Source organism: Octopus bimaculoides, chromosome 23 (assembly GCF_046866305.1).
Source record: "Octopus bimaculoides isolate indiv1 chromosome 23, ASM4686630v1, whole genome shotgun sequence".
Classification (NCBI taxonomy): Eukaryota; Metazoa; Mollusca; class Cephalopoda; order Octopoda; family Octopodidae; genus Octopus; species Octopus bimaculoides.
Genome location: NC_142950.1, coordinates 4,235,674 through 4,251,451, shown reverse-complemented (window position 1 = coordinate 4,251,451; position 15,778 = coordinate 4,235,674). Strand labels below are relative to the sequence as shown.

Here is a 15,778-nt window from a genome sequence, read left to right as displayed (position 1 = left end):
AAAGAAGAAAAAGAAAAGGAAGCGATGGTTGTGCTGATGATGATGTTGATAACGGTGATGATGATGATGATGATGATGATGATGACGAGGAAGAAGAAATTAGCTTATGTGACACTCGCTACAGTATTGGCTATAGTTGCCAGTGTTAACGTTGGTATGTTGATGTTGTAGTAATTTTTATTTATTATGGTAGTAGTAGTAGTAGTAGCAGTAGTAGTAGTAGTAATAGTAGTAGTAGTAGTAGTAGAAATTTGTGCTGTAGTAGCAGTAAGGATATTTTTGTCAGACAGTAGTGAAGAAAAAGAAAGAGACACAGAGGAAAAGAGAGAGAGAGAGAGAGAGAGGGGGGGAGAGAGAAAGAGAGAGAGAGACAAACAAGGAGCTTGAGCGATTGTACTCACAGTGGTATTTCCGTGTGATACGATGTGGCGTATTGTTGTAGTTTCGGTGCTGGTATTACGGTTAGTAGTAGTAGTAATAGTGGTAGTGGTGGTGGTGGTAGTAGTCAGTGTGTGTGTAAAATGTTGTAGAACGTGCGTGTGTGTATATACATGGTAGATACATGTGTGTGTGAGTGTGTCTGTGTGTGTGTGTGTGTGTTTTTAAGATGTGATGCAGTTGTGTGTATCGAGAGATGTGTGTGCTGTCTGCCTGTCTGCCTGTCCGCCCGTCCGTCCGTCCGTCCGTCCGTCTGTCTGCCCGCCTGCCTGTCTTCTGTCTGTACGTCTGTCCGTATGTCGGTGTTGCGATGATGATGACGATGATGATGGAGATGATGGCGATGATGATGGTGATGATGATGGTGATGAAGATGGCGTCGACGTCGTTGTCGGCGGCGGCGGCGGCGGCGGCGGCGGCAGTGGCGGCGGCACTCGACTGCTAGTAGCGGGGATACGGTTTCAATTTCCGGGTTGTGCCTTTATGAAACGGTGTGTTTGTTGGGTGTGTCAGTAAGAATGTGTACGTGTCTGTGTGCGTGTGTGCGTGTGTGTGTGTGTGTATGTGTGTGAGTGTGTGTGTGTGTGTGTGTACGTACGGTGTATAAATACTGTGCGTGTGCGCAGCGCCTTCTGTAATGTATAAATGCGTGACGAATACCGAATGTGCGAGCGAGTGTATATATATATATATACATACATACATACGTATATGTATATATATATATATATATATATAGTAGTCTGTGTATGTAGGTATGTAGTTATGTGTGTGAGTGCTTGTGTGTGTGTGTGTGTGAGTGTGTGAGTGTGTGTGTGTGTGTGCCGATAGAACGATAGAACAGTGCTAGGCATACATGGCACTACGCACGAATGCGATTACATATGTATATGCGTTTGTGCGGTGGTGTTGCTATAGTGGTAGTAGTGGTGGTGGCGGTGGTGGCGGTGGTGCTGCTGTTGGTGATGGTGGTGGTGGCGTTGGCGATAAGAGTGGCAGCAGCAGCAGCAGCAGTGGTAGTAGTAGTAATAGCGGTGGTGGTGGCGGTGGTGTGGGGGGGTTAATGGTAACGACAATGCTCGCGATTCTACTGCTGCTGATGATGATGATGGTGGCGGCGGAGGTGGTGGTGGTGGTGGTGGTGATGATGATGATGATGATGATGGTGATGATGATGCAGATGGTGATGATGATGATGATGAAGGCAGTGACAATGTGGTCGTTTGTTGGTTATTGTTAATGATGGGTGGTAGCGGTGGTGTTGCAGTGGTGGCTTGCAGTGGTGTTGTAGTGGTGTTGTAGTGGTGTGGTGTTGTGTGTTGGTGGCTGTGGCAAAAAAAGCGGCAGCTTACGATAACACCAAGAACGGCAGCAGCAACAACAGCAACAACAGCAACAACAACAACAACAACTGCAACAACTGCAACAAGAACAACAACAACAGCAGCGATGTAAGAACAATCACAAATGCAATTGCTGCTGCTGATGATGCTGTTACTACTACTACTACTACTGCCGCTGCTACTGCCACTACTACTACTACTACTACTACTACTACTACTACTACTACTACTACTACTTCTACTGTGAAAGCGACAACGTTACGAACAATATCATTGCGGAGCCGGTGTTAGCTTCAGGTGGAGAAGGGTGGAGACAGAAGATGATGATGATGATGATGATGAAAATGACGACGGTGACAACAACGATGGTGATGATGATGATGATGATGATGGTGATGGTGATGATGACGACGAAGACTACGATAAAAACGTTTTGCGAAGCTGGTGACGTCGACAAAGATGGCACCGACAAGAGGAGCCGCAGCAGCGGCGGCGGCGGCGGCGGCGGTGGCGTTGGCGGTGACGCCAGTGTAGCTGTAAGACGACGACGGCGGCGACAAGCAGCAGCAGCAGTTATCATAAGCAGTAGTAGTAGTAGTAGTTGTTGTAGTAATAGCAGCAGCAGCAGCAGCAGTAGCAGCGGCAGCGGTGCTGGTGGCAGCATTTCAAGAGAAGAAGGAGGAGGAAGAGGAGAAGAAGAAGAAGGAGGTTGACAGCGACGAACCAGCGACAGTGATGACAGCAGCAGCGGCAGTTGCAGCAGCTGTAATAGCAGTAGTAGTAGCAGTAGCAGTAGTAGTAGTTGTAGTAGTAGTCGACGCAGCAGCATCAATAGTAGAAGCGTGGAAAATGCAAGCGAAGAAGAGGCTTTCGTCGAAATGGCAGACAAAATTGTGACAGCAACGGTAGGTGTGATGGCAACCACAGCAAAATAACGATGACGATGACAGAAGCAGAAGAAGAAAAGAAAAAAAGAAAGAAATCAGCGGAAGCTATGACGGAAAAATAAAAACAAATTAGCAACGACAACAACAGGAACAAGAAGAAGAAGGGGGGTGGCAACAACAACAATAACAATAAGGGTGGAGTGACCAAAACAGCAACAGCGAGGCTAATGGCCCGTACCTCCAGCGTCAACGGTTTCGTCGTAACTAGTTTCGTCATTCGCAACAACAAACCCAGCAACAATCGCAAGAAGAATAAGAACAGTACTAGCAATGATGACAACAAAAGCGATGACAGAGGTAGCGAGATCACCACCACCAACAACAACAACAACAACACTATTGCGGCTGTAGGGACAACAGCACCGACTGGCGAAAGGGACAAAAAGCAGCAAGAAGATGAAGAAGAAGAACAAGAACGAGACTAGCGGCGAAGATAAGAACAATAGCTTGCAACGACGGTGACAACGAGAACAGCAACAACGAAGGGAGGATCAGTTGCAGTCACGACAAAGTGACATCAGCTGTAATAACAACAACGTAACGATAATGAAAGTAGGCAAAAGTGGTCAGCGATGAGGCTGTTTAAGTGGTTGACTAGCTCGCTAGAAATAGCAGCCAAATCGCCCCCCCCCCATCCTTTAAAATGTAATTGTTCTTGTCTTTAATAAGGAGATAAAACGAAAAAAAAAGATGATAAAAAAAGAGACAAAAAAAAGGAAGTAAAATAACCTAAACAAAACAGATTTGATAGTTGTATGACATATGTTCTGGAAATAAACGGAGCTGTCGCGGTTGGAATACGTTTCATTATAGATCTACTGGATTACTACAACCACTGGGATAAACATCATCATCATCACCATCACCATCGTCATCATCATCATCATCATCAACAACAACAGCAAAGAATCTTTTAAAAGGGAGGAAGTAACAACTCTTCCTCATTGTATGAAATTTGAAAGAACACGTTAAAAAAATACAGTCGCTAGGCATACGTGATGGGCCAGGTTAGAACGCCTTTGGTTATAAACAACAGAAACAAACTACTTCTTTACAAAAGGGAAACGCTGGATAATGTAGTCCTAGATACACTATGCCTGATGAACAAACAACAAATTAAATTAAATAAAAATTCCAGCTGGTCAGAGCCAGATATCTTTGATGATAGGTCAACTGGATTAGGACTGACCTAGGGCTAAACAAACACAACAACAACAACAACAACAACAACAACAACAACAACGGGTGCAACAGAAATGGGAACTGTTACAACAATGAGAACGAGTGGATCCTCTACGTGGTCACTGGATCTGTTAGAAATAGCAGCCAAGTCTCCTTCAAATCACTCGGATTCGTCAATGCGTTGTAATGTAGCATATGGTCACGTTGGATGATTGACTTAGCTGTAGGAGGTAGACGAGAGAGTCACGGCTGGAACGCCGTTCGTCACGGGTCAGCTTAACAAGGACAGACCTGGTGTTAATCATCATCACCATCATTAACATCATCATAATCGCCATCATCATCATCATCCTTGTCGTCGTCGTCGTCATCGCTGACAACAACAACAGCCACAACAACATCATCATCATCAGCAGCAGCAGCAAAGCAGCTTTAAGTAAGACTACACTAAAATCCAAACGAGGGACCCTGCGTGGTTTCTCGAAATGTTAGAAACAGCAGCCAAATCTCCTACTCAATAACAAACAATATTGAAACAGGAAGGATAATATGGAATTCTTTGATTCTCTATATTCTTGTATACTTGTTTTATTCTTCTCTTTACTCGTTTCAGTCATTGTACTACGGCCATGCTGGAGCACCCATTCGAAGTGTTAGTCGATCAAATCCACCCCAGTAATACACACACACACACACACACACACACGCACAAACATACACATATGTATGTATGTATCTAGCTGTGTATATATATGTGTGCTTTTGTGTGCTTGAGTGTGTGTGTGTGTGTGTGTACATGTGTGTGTGTGTGTGCGTGTGTGCGTGTGTGTGTTTGTGTGTGTTTGTCCTCTCACCATCGCTTGACAACCGATGTTAGTGTGTTTATGTCCACGCAAATTAGCGGTTCGGCAAAACAGACCGGTAGATGAAGTACTAGGCTTACAAAGAATAAGTCATGGGGTCGATTAGCTCGACTGAAGGCGGTGCTCCAGCATGGTCGCACTCCAATGAGTGAAACAAGTAGAAGACTAAAAGAATATATATATATATATATTTTACATTTCACGGGACGTAAACAAACCAACACTGGTTGTCAAGCAGTGTTGGGGGTCAAATGCAAATCCAAAAGACCCTGACACGCACATGTGCACACAAACACACACACACGCACACTATCTCTCTCGCTCTCTCTCTCTCTCTCTCTCTCTCTCAGACGCACACACACACACACACACAAACACACACACACACACACACACACACACACACACATATATATGCATATACACGACGGGCTTCTTTCAGTTTCCGTCTACCAAATCCACTCACAAAGCTTTGTTCGGCCCGACGTTATAGTAGAAGAAACTTCTCCAAGGTGCCACGCAGTGGGATTGAACCCAGAACTATGTGATTGGGAATCGAACTTCATAAGTACATAGCCATATCCACACCATATGTACACGGTTAAAACACGACGAAAGTGAAAATGAAAAAAAAAAAATCAGGTCTAGATGGTCATGTCTGGAACGTCTGTGTAAATCCCTACTGGATTCGGGTTAAAGATGGAGTTATATAAATAATCGTTTCTACTTTAGGCACAATGCCTGAAATTTTGGAGGAGGGGATTGGTTGAATATATCGACCCCCATTTTTAAACGGGTTCTTTATTTTATCGAAAGAATGAAAGGTGAAGAATTTGAACTCAGAGTGCAAAGCCGGAGGAAACGCCGGTAAGCATTTTGACCGGCATGTTAACGATTCTGATAGCTCGCCTCTTTGGCAGTTCCAAAAACGTATATATTTTTACTATAGCCACAAAGCCTGGAATTTGCGGGAGAATAGCCGATTATATCGACCCCAATGTTCAGCTGGTACTTATTTTATCGACCCCGAAAAGTTGAAAAGCAAAATCGACCTCGGCAGAATTTGAACTCAGAACGCAAGGAATGGACGAAATGCTGCTAAGCCTTTTGTCCCGGGTACAAACGTCTCTGCCAACTCGCCTGAAATAATGAGCGGGGTATAAGCTAAATCGTTTCTGTTCGTACCCATTTTATCGACCCCTAAAGGGGTGAAATGCTAAATCAACCACAGCGGAATTTGAACTCAGAATGTAAAGCCGGAACAAATGCCACCAAGTGTTTTCTTCGGCGTGCGAACGATCCTGCCAGCTCGACACCTTAAGAGGTTATATAAATACCCGTTTCATCCATAGGCACAAGACCCGAAGTTTTTGTAGGAAGCTTTTGTAGGGCTTGTCGATTACATGGTCCCCAGTGCTTAACTGGTACTTATTTCATCGACCATGAAAGGATAAAAGACAAAAGCGTCTTCGGCGGAATTTGAACTCATAAAATAAAACCGGACGAAATGCCACGAAACGATTTGTCCGCCGTGCTGCACATTCGGTCAGTTCACCGCGTTAATAATAGTTTGAAATTTTTACACAGGGCCGTCGGATTTTCAGGTGAGGGGTCAGTCGTTAACATTAGCCCCGGCTCTTATTTTATCGAGCTCAAAAGAATGAAAAGCAAACTCAACTTCGGCGGAATTTGAACTCAGAACGTAAATAGACGGATTAAATGCCGCTACCTATTTTATCCGGCATGCTATCGATTTTTAGGGGTCATATGAATAATAACGTTTCTACTGGAGGCACAATAACTCGAATTTCAGGGAAAGGGAGCTAGTCGATTACATGGACGCATTTGTATCACTGGTACTTATTTTATCGACCCCGAAAGGATGAAAGGCAAGAACCCTAGGCCGACTGAAGCCTTTATATATAAATATGAATTTGAACTCAGAACGTAGCGACGGGCGAAATACCTACCGCCAAGCATTTCACCCAGCGTGCTGACGTTTCTGCCAGTTCGCCGCCTTAATAATAATAAATAATAATAATAATAATAATAGCAAAAAGAACATTAACTGCAAGAACAACAACAGCATTATTAGAAACAGCAATGGCACTAACAAGAGTGTACGCAATCATTAGACTTGCTACAAATAGCAGCCAGAATCCCACCCGATTCTTCTTTTTTTAAAATAATAATGATAAAAAGAATAGAAATGAACAATGTTAGAGTATAACACATTAAAGTAAAGTAATTAAAATGGATGGTCACGGTTGGATTACCTTTGCTAAAAGATGTTTTCATTCTCAGCAGCTGACATGGGGCTCCGCACCACCACCACCACCACACACGAACAATCACACACACGCACACACGAACACTGACATACATGAACACACGCACAAAGCATATCCATGTTTAGAAATAGCAGCTAAAGACCCATGTCAAAAAACATACACCAATTAATTATTTGCCAGAAGGTCGTTGAGTGGAGGAGACATTACAAAGGCAGATTGCACTATGTCGGGGTTGATATAAAATCGCATGAGAAACTGGAGGAATGAGATATGGTTAGGGCAGCAGACTCGCGGTCGTAGGATCGCGGTTTCGATTCATAGACCGGGCGGTATGAGTGTTTATTGAGCGGAAAGCACCTAAAGCTCCACGAGGCTCCGGCAGGGGGTGATGGCAAACCCTGCTGTACTTTTTCACCACAACTTTCTCTCAATCTTTCTTCCTGTTTCAAAGGGACCAGCCTTGTCACACTCTGTGTCACGTCGAATTTCCCTGAGAACTACGTTAAGGGTACACGTGTCTGTGGAGTGCTCAGCCACTTGCACGTTAATTTCACGACCGGATCCGGTGAAATGGAACGCCCAGTCGTCGTAACCGAAGAAGTGTCACGATGCAAAATATATGAATGCAATATATTCCCTTCGGTCAGGCACAACCCAGGACAATGTTGCTTGTGGAAGACCAGCAGTTGGCCATACATGCCGGCCTCTCCTCTTCACGCCACCCCGCTGTTATCCAAGAGGAAAGCAAAGACCGATATAACTTGACACCAGTGACGTCACAACTCATTTCTACAACTGCTGCTATGTGGAATAAAGTGTCTTGCTCAAGAACACAAAACAGCCTGGTCTGGGAATCGAACTCACTACCTCATGATTGTGAGCCTGACACTCTGACTACTGAGCCAAGGGCTTTTAACTATAGCCAATCGACGAATCGCTAGGATCTAAGGGTAACCTGACTGTGAGGGGAAGGTACAGACGCATGTTTAGGGTAGTTTCATTTACTTTAAGTAAATTCCCCTCCGTTGCTCCTGTTCACTCAGCTGGTAAAAACCTGAAGATCAAAGGTGTTTTCATTCTCAGCATCTGACATGCGGCTAAATAACAATGATAATCCGCACCACGACCACCACGACACAGAAAAATTCTCTACCCCGCCCCCGTCTCAGTTTCTTTCGTCATATGGAACCCCTGAAGATGTCAAAAAAGGCTTCATTGAAGAAGAACCCTTTTGGCCTCGTATGCCACGCAGCCTCTTTAGCCACCGCCTCCGACGAGTGAAAGAGGTATGGAGAAGTGGATAGGGCGTTCGCTTCACGATCATATGAGTGTGAGTTCGATTCCTGGCAGCGCGTAGTGTCCTTAAGCAAGATACTTTATTTCAAGTTGCTTCAGTCCACTCGGCCGGCCTTGTCACATACTGTGTCGTTCTGAGTTTTCCTCAGAACTACGTTAAGGATATGTGTGTCTGTGGAGGGCTCAGCCACTTGCACGTTAATTTCGCTAATAGGCTGTTCTGTTGATCGGATCAACTGGAACACTCGTCGTTGTAACCGACGGAGTGCCATTTAAGCACCATACGCGAAGGGTCCTAACTTACCCGACGGTCTTCTTTCAGTTTCCGTCTACCAAATCCACTCAAAATGCTTTGGTCGGTCCCAGACATTAGAAGACACCTGCCAAAGAGGTCACGCAGTGGGACTGAACCCCGAACCGTTTGGTTAGAAGGCCTCCTTGGGCTCATATAACATGTTTGGCCAGTTTCCATGGCACAAAAGTAGCTGAGGTTACAGAATTACCCCTGGACGGGGCGCCAGTGTTTAGGCTCAAGAAATCAATGAACCGCTGACGCAGGAATCGAAGCTTCGATCTTGCGTTCACGAGGGTAATACCCTAACCACTAGGCTACGCGTCTGTACGTATATGTCTCTGTCGTCTACCTTTCTGTCTCTATCTGTACATGGATCAAAGGCGACGGAAAAGGAAGATTATAATACTGATTCGAGTGGTAGTAGTAGTAGTAGTAGTAGTAACAGTAGCAGCAGCAACGACAGCAGTTGTAGCAGTAGCAGCAACATTCATCGTGGTAGTAATATTAGATGCAGCAGATGAGCAGCAGCAGCAGCAGTAGTAGTGGTAGTAGTAGTAGTAGTAGTGGTAGTAGTAGTAGCCGCAGCTGCAGCAGTATTAATAGTAGTAGTTGTAGTAGTTGTAGTAGTAGTAGTATAGTAGTTGATGCTGCAGCAGCAGCAGCAGTAGTAGTAGTAGTAGTAGTAGTAGTAGTAGTAGTAGTAGTTGCAGCAGCAGCAGCAGCAGCAGCAGTAGTAGTAGTAGTAGTAGTAGTAGTAGTAGTACTATAAGTAGTAGTAGTAGTAGTAGTAGTGTCTAATACAGCAGCAGCAGCTATAATTATAGTGTAGCAATTCTCGCAATAAAATACATTTGTGAAGATGTAAGCGCACATTGTACAGACATGCACGTCTCGTGTGCACCGGTGTGCACCGGTGTGCACTCGGCACTTTGTAATAAATACAGCTGCTGCTACTGATACCGCAGCTGTTGTTGTTGTTGTTGTTGTTGATCTTATTACTAGTGCTACTGTTATTATTCTAGTGTTTCTCTCCCCGAGGTGTTACGTGAATATGCGTACGTGTATGTGCGTGTGTGTGTATGTTTCTGTATTTTTAAGTGTGTCTATGTGTATTTATATGTATGTACACATACATATATGTGTGCGCGTAAATGCATACACACGCATATATACATACGCACACACACTCATACACACACACACACGCACACATATACACACACACATATACAATATGGGTGGGTGTGTATGTATATGTGTATGTATATATTCATGAACGTATGGAGCCTGGATGTAGGCCACCAACAACAAATTATTCGTCAAAACAAGAGTAATTTCATTCTTCCTTTTCTAATTTTTTCACGGCATTTAGTTCTGACAACTTTCCATTTTAATATTTCCATTAAGGACCCTTTACGGTTCCTTAGTACTCCTTTACGCTTAATTAGAACCATTAAAATTTTTTGCCCATTATCATTTTAATGCATTCTTTGCTCCTTTTTCTAAATAAAATGATTATAGTAAGCGCGTTACTGCGTTTTGTTTTAGGCAGTAAATGATCATAGAAACTCCGCTGTGATTCATAAAATAATCATCGCCAGAGCTATAGATTGTTTAATGGTTAACTCCAGGTTAAATCCTTTTTTTTATATATAATTTATTCCGCATTATTTCATGCGCACAGTAACTCTATTGATTTTGTGATTTATTTTATGTTTATAAAACTTCCAGAGCTAATTTGTATGTTTTTGTTTGTGAAATTCTATAGAAGGTTGCAACGATAACAAGTTATATTTTTCGATTTTGTTTTCTTTAGTGTTGTATATTATAATGAGCTGTAATTGCTTTCTCTTGTAAATGCTTGGCCAAACGAAGAGAAAATATCGCATTCTTGTGTCTGGATGAAGTCTGAGTAAAATTGCTCACAGATTTTATGCTTATACATTAGTTCCCAATTTTGGCACAACATCAGAAACTTCGGATGATATGTCACTAAGCACTTTGTCCGGCGTGCTAATGATTCTGCCAGTCCTCTACTTTAAGATTAGTTTTAAATGTTAGTACGAGGACAGCAAGAAAGGTCTAAGTGAATTACATCGATGTCAGTTCTCAAATGGTACTTAATTTACGGACTCCGGTAGGAGTGACATGCAAGGTCGACCTCGGTGAAATTTGAACACAGAACGTAAAGACAGACGAAATGCTGCTAAGTACTTTTTTGGCGTGTTAACTTTTCTACCTGCTCGCCGCTTAGATTTTTTTGCTTATACATTGAAATTTATATATTAATATTGGTTATTTAAAGCCCTTTTCTGAGTTGCAGGTTTGCAGCTTCGGATTAGCAAGAAGTTTACTAGTTATCCTGCCTTCATAAGGGTCTTGAAATTTTCATGCCGTTAGAAACGCCAATATCCTCAGCTCGACATAAAGAATTAATAAAAAGTATATACGGACATATACTTAGTAAAACCAAGTTTGACATCTGGATTTATGAGGATTACGATTGAGGAAGTAGTCGAATGAGTAAACGATCTCCTCCACTCATAACTTCAGACAACGCGCCGCGCTTCCGTTTATTAGAAAATACAAACTACATTTGAACAGGCTTTAAAAAACATCAGTAAGATACGATGCGACATTTAGTATGAATGCTATCCGGGTTTGTATGAAATATATATATGCTCTTTTACCCACTTCAGCCATGCGGCTGCAGTCATGCTGGAGCGCCACCGTAGCCTTTCTCATTTCCTTAGTCATGGGTGTTTTACATCACCACTCCTGTATGTGCCTTAGTCCCAGCTATTGGCCCACTTGTTGCATAAGGGAGTTTGATTCCGTTGCCCTCGTCTGTACCTCATGTCGGGCTGTTGATCTGGTATTGAGGAGAACAGGATGTCTTTATCGATTTCAAAGATATTCCACCTAATGCAGATTTCTTAATTTTTGTGGCAGGGCATTAAATAACTTTAGGCCTTTCAACCCTAGGCTATTGCACTACCTGGACCTGAACTTAGGTGGAGTGGATGGTACCTTAAGTACAATTCAATGGTGTTTTAAATATATAACAGCTGTTTCGGTAGCATTTTATTCAATGCATTTATAAACGATTACGTCATAATATACATTCCCCCATTATCAGGTAAAACTTTAAACCACGACCCGGACATAGGCAACATTTACTGGGCTAATGGCGTATTGAGTTGTACATTCGAATATATATCATAATTAGGAAGAGTCAGGTTTGAAACAATCAATTAGGAGACAAAGCTTGACGTGCCTTCATCCATAAGAAGCTTCATAACTATGTGTGTGTGTGTGTGTGTGGTTGTGTGTGTGTGTGTGTGTGTGTGTGTGTGTGTGTGTGTTATGAGTTTATAAAATTGACTACAATGCGAATTGTGCCCAAGGAATATGTGGTGACATCCCAAGTATTGAGCGTATTAATATTCAGACTTAGTCTCAGGAAAGACGCATGAACACTTTAAATATGTTTGCATATATTTAACCATCTTTCCAATGGTTAATATCCATACCAATATTATTATTTATATTTACGAAATGGATTTCCCATATATATCTATCAATATATATTTTGATAGATATTGATGTAGATATATGTGCCAGTGTATATGTTTATGCATATATATATATATGTGTGTGTGTGTGTGTTTGTGTGTGCATGTGTGCATGTATGCATGTATATATATATATATTATATCTGTAAAGATATAAGTGTATATATGTGTGTGTGTGTGTGTATATACATATACACATATACATATATGTATATATATATATATATATATATATATATATATATATATATATATATATATATATATATGGGTGTGTGTGTGTGTGTGTGTGTGTGTGTGTGTGTGTGTAAATTGTTAAGAGTAGATATTAGAACTTGATCTTAGCGATGTGTGTGTGTTTGTGTGCGCGTGTTGTACGTATGCATGTATATACATATGCATATATACATATATTTCTATGTAAATGTATACATGTATACACATACATATATATACATATATATATATATATATATATATGTAAATTTATATGTACATATATGTGTCTATATGTGTATATACATATACATACGTATATACATATATATATATGTGTATGTATACAAGCATATTCATATGTTAGACATGGGAGAGAGAGAGAGTGACTGACAGAGAAAGCGAAATAGAGAGAGAGAGAGAGAGAGAGAGAGAGAGAGAGAGAGATAAAGAGAGTGATTGAGAAAGGCTAAACAAATGCAACATAAAGTTATGTAGTCGTTTTTATGTTGTTACACGGAAATCCGAAGTAATGCTCATTTGTAGCGACTTCTGCAATTATCGAGCCAGAAACTGGAATATCACTTCACCCATTGATTAAATGCATCAATACTTAATCACAACACAATTTTATAGCTTTACATACAGAATTGTTTTCCTACACATAATACAACTATTTATCCACCTCTCTTGTATTCATATTTAACCTTTGTAAACTTATCATAGCAGCAAATATTTACAGATAGATTGGAATAAACCGCTTTTGTTTTTATTGTCCCAATCTATTTTTCTAATTACTCTGGGGAAATATATCACCCTTACAAATATAATTATGTAACGAGTGATACCCCTTGTAAAATACAATAGCCAGAGCTTTTTTTTTTTTTTTTTTCGTGTATGTGTTATTTTCTTCTTGAAATCTGTTTTGTTTAATCATATGAAAAGTGCTAAGAATTTTCACTTAATATAAAATAGAGAAATAACAAAGTGACCAACGTATAATAATGCTGTGAATTGCAGTACATAGCTACATATACGTGCACACACACACACATACACACACACACATTCCCTCTCTCTCTCTCTCTCTCTTTCACAACCATCCCTACAACATATGTGTATGTATAGGTATATATATATATTCATATATATATATATATATATATATATATATATATATATATATATATATATATGCACGTATATACATACAGGTGTGGCTGTGTGGTAAGAAGCTTGCTTCCCAGCCACATAGATTTGAGTTCAGTCTCCCTGTGTGGCACTTTGGGCAAGTGTCCCCTACTCTAGCCTCAGGCCAACCGAAGCCTTGTGAGTGGATTTGGTAAAAGGAAACTGAAAGAGTCCCACCGTATATATATATATATATATATATATATATCGGTTCGTCAAAAGTGACCGATAGAATAAATACTAGGCTTGTAAAATATATCCTGAAGTTAATTTGTTCGACTAAGACCTCATCAAGACGGTGCTGCAGCAGAATATTCAAGGGGAATCAAAAATGGAAAAGTAGAAGTAATTAATGTCTTACAGTTGTTTCTGAGACATCTCAGGTGATGTGTCAACATTTCCATACACTTGGCTCTGATGATGGAATATTCAGTGTATGGAGAAACTGAGCCATCACCTGGGTTATCTCAGAAACAGCTGTAAGACATCAATTATTTCTACTTCTCCATTTTAATTCACCTTACTCTAATTAAATATTCTAAATGACCTGAAATACTCGCCCTGCCTTGGTTTTGTGTTCTCTTTCCCTTAATATATACCTGCAGACTCAGAAGCCTATTGCCGATCCCCAGCTACAGGTTCGTCTGTGGGCTTGGAAACTAACGGATGACCAATTATAGCACTTATGCCGAAGACTGTATCCAAATTGCTCTGGTATCAAAATGCTCCATTCTTGATGTAATTGTAACAAAAATGAAATATCATTCCTTGAAAACCTCAAGTGAAAATGTTTCTAGAAAGATCTTTCTGCTTTATTATAAGGCTATAAATTTATTTTATCGCATTTCTTTTCTGCTTTTATATTTATAATTGTATTCTCTATACAAATAGGGTCAATAAACCGTTTGGATTGACAGAACCTATGATTTACTTCCTTTCAAATCAAGGCAGTAACGTCGGCGCAGATAGATCTATTTTAGGGTAATCGGTTATAAAGTTTCCCCGATCCCTACCCAGCCTGGAGCTGCATTTTGATGGCAATGGGGGAAATCTTTGCTTTGGCATTCGAATTAGTTGTTAGTGAAAGACATAATTGCTAAGTTTATTAAAAGTCCTTGTAGGATAATCTGGATTTATGTTACAACTTATCTTTCCCTCCTTCGTTTAAGGGTGTAGTCTGAACATTTTCAGTGTTTGTCAGTCTGTTATATATCACACACACGCGCGTATATATATATATATATATATAGTTGAAAATATGTGGAAAAAATAATATAAAAAGTAGAAGAGAAATACCTTCGTTTCATATAGTTTAATATCTTTTTATAAATATATACATATTAAATGGATGTCGTGAAATCCAACCGGTTTTCGCTATTTAAATTAGCATTTCAAGGGACATTGTTCAGTAATCAATTCTCGTGACAGGGAGCGGGTCTCGTCATTTTGGATGTTTGAAGAATAAGAAGAATGAGTCTAATGTATATATATATATATATATATATATATATATATATATATATATATATATATATATATGTATGTATGTATTCATATGTGTGTGTGTGTGTGTGTGTGCTCACGCGCGCGTGTATATATGTATATATGTGTGTATGTATACACATGTCTACGTTGTTTCAATGTCATTTGCATATCTGTCTTCAACGTCATTTCTGCCATCGACATAATTTATGTCTATGACGTCATAGCTATATCATTTGCATAATTTCCGTCCTCAACGTCATTTTTACATCATTACCATAGTTTCTGCTTCCAACGTCGTATTCTCTGCTATTAGCATAATTTCTCTTTTCGATGTTATGCTTCTATCATTAACGTAATTCTCTTTGAAACTTTACTTCTATGTCATTAATATAATTTCTGCCTTCAACGTCATTTCTATATCATTTGCATAATTTATGTCTATGACCTCATATTACTATGCTGAGCATAATCTCTGTCTCCAGCGTCGTTTTCAAGTCATTAACATAATTCCTCTTTCCAACGTCATCTCTATATCATTTGCATAATTAATGTTTATGACGTCATATCTATGATTAGCATAATATCTGTATTCAGTGTCATTTTTAAGTCATAAACATAATTTCACCCTTCAACGTAATTTCTATGTCATATGCATA

At 40.4% G+C, this 15,778-nt stretch overlaps 1 protein-coding gene across 1 annotated transcript in view; it reads right to left on the bottom strand.

Annotated features, from left to right (window-relative positions):
* Positions 1-665, bottom strand: part of LOC128250586 (voltage-dependent calcium channel gamma-5 subunit) — a 324,577-nt gene extending 323,912 nt beyond the window's left edge. Inside the window, exon 1 of the mRNA XM_089340028.1 lies at positions 402-665. The gene's annotated coding sequence lies outside the window, so the exon portion shown is untranslated. The remainder of the gene's footprint in view (positions 1-401) is intronic.
* Positions 666-15,778: the final 15,113 nt, after the last annotated feature.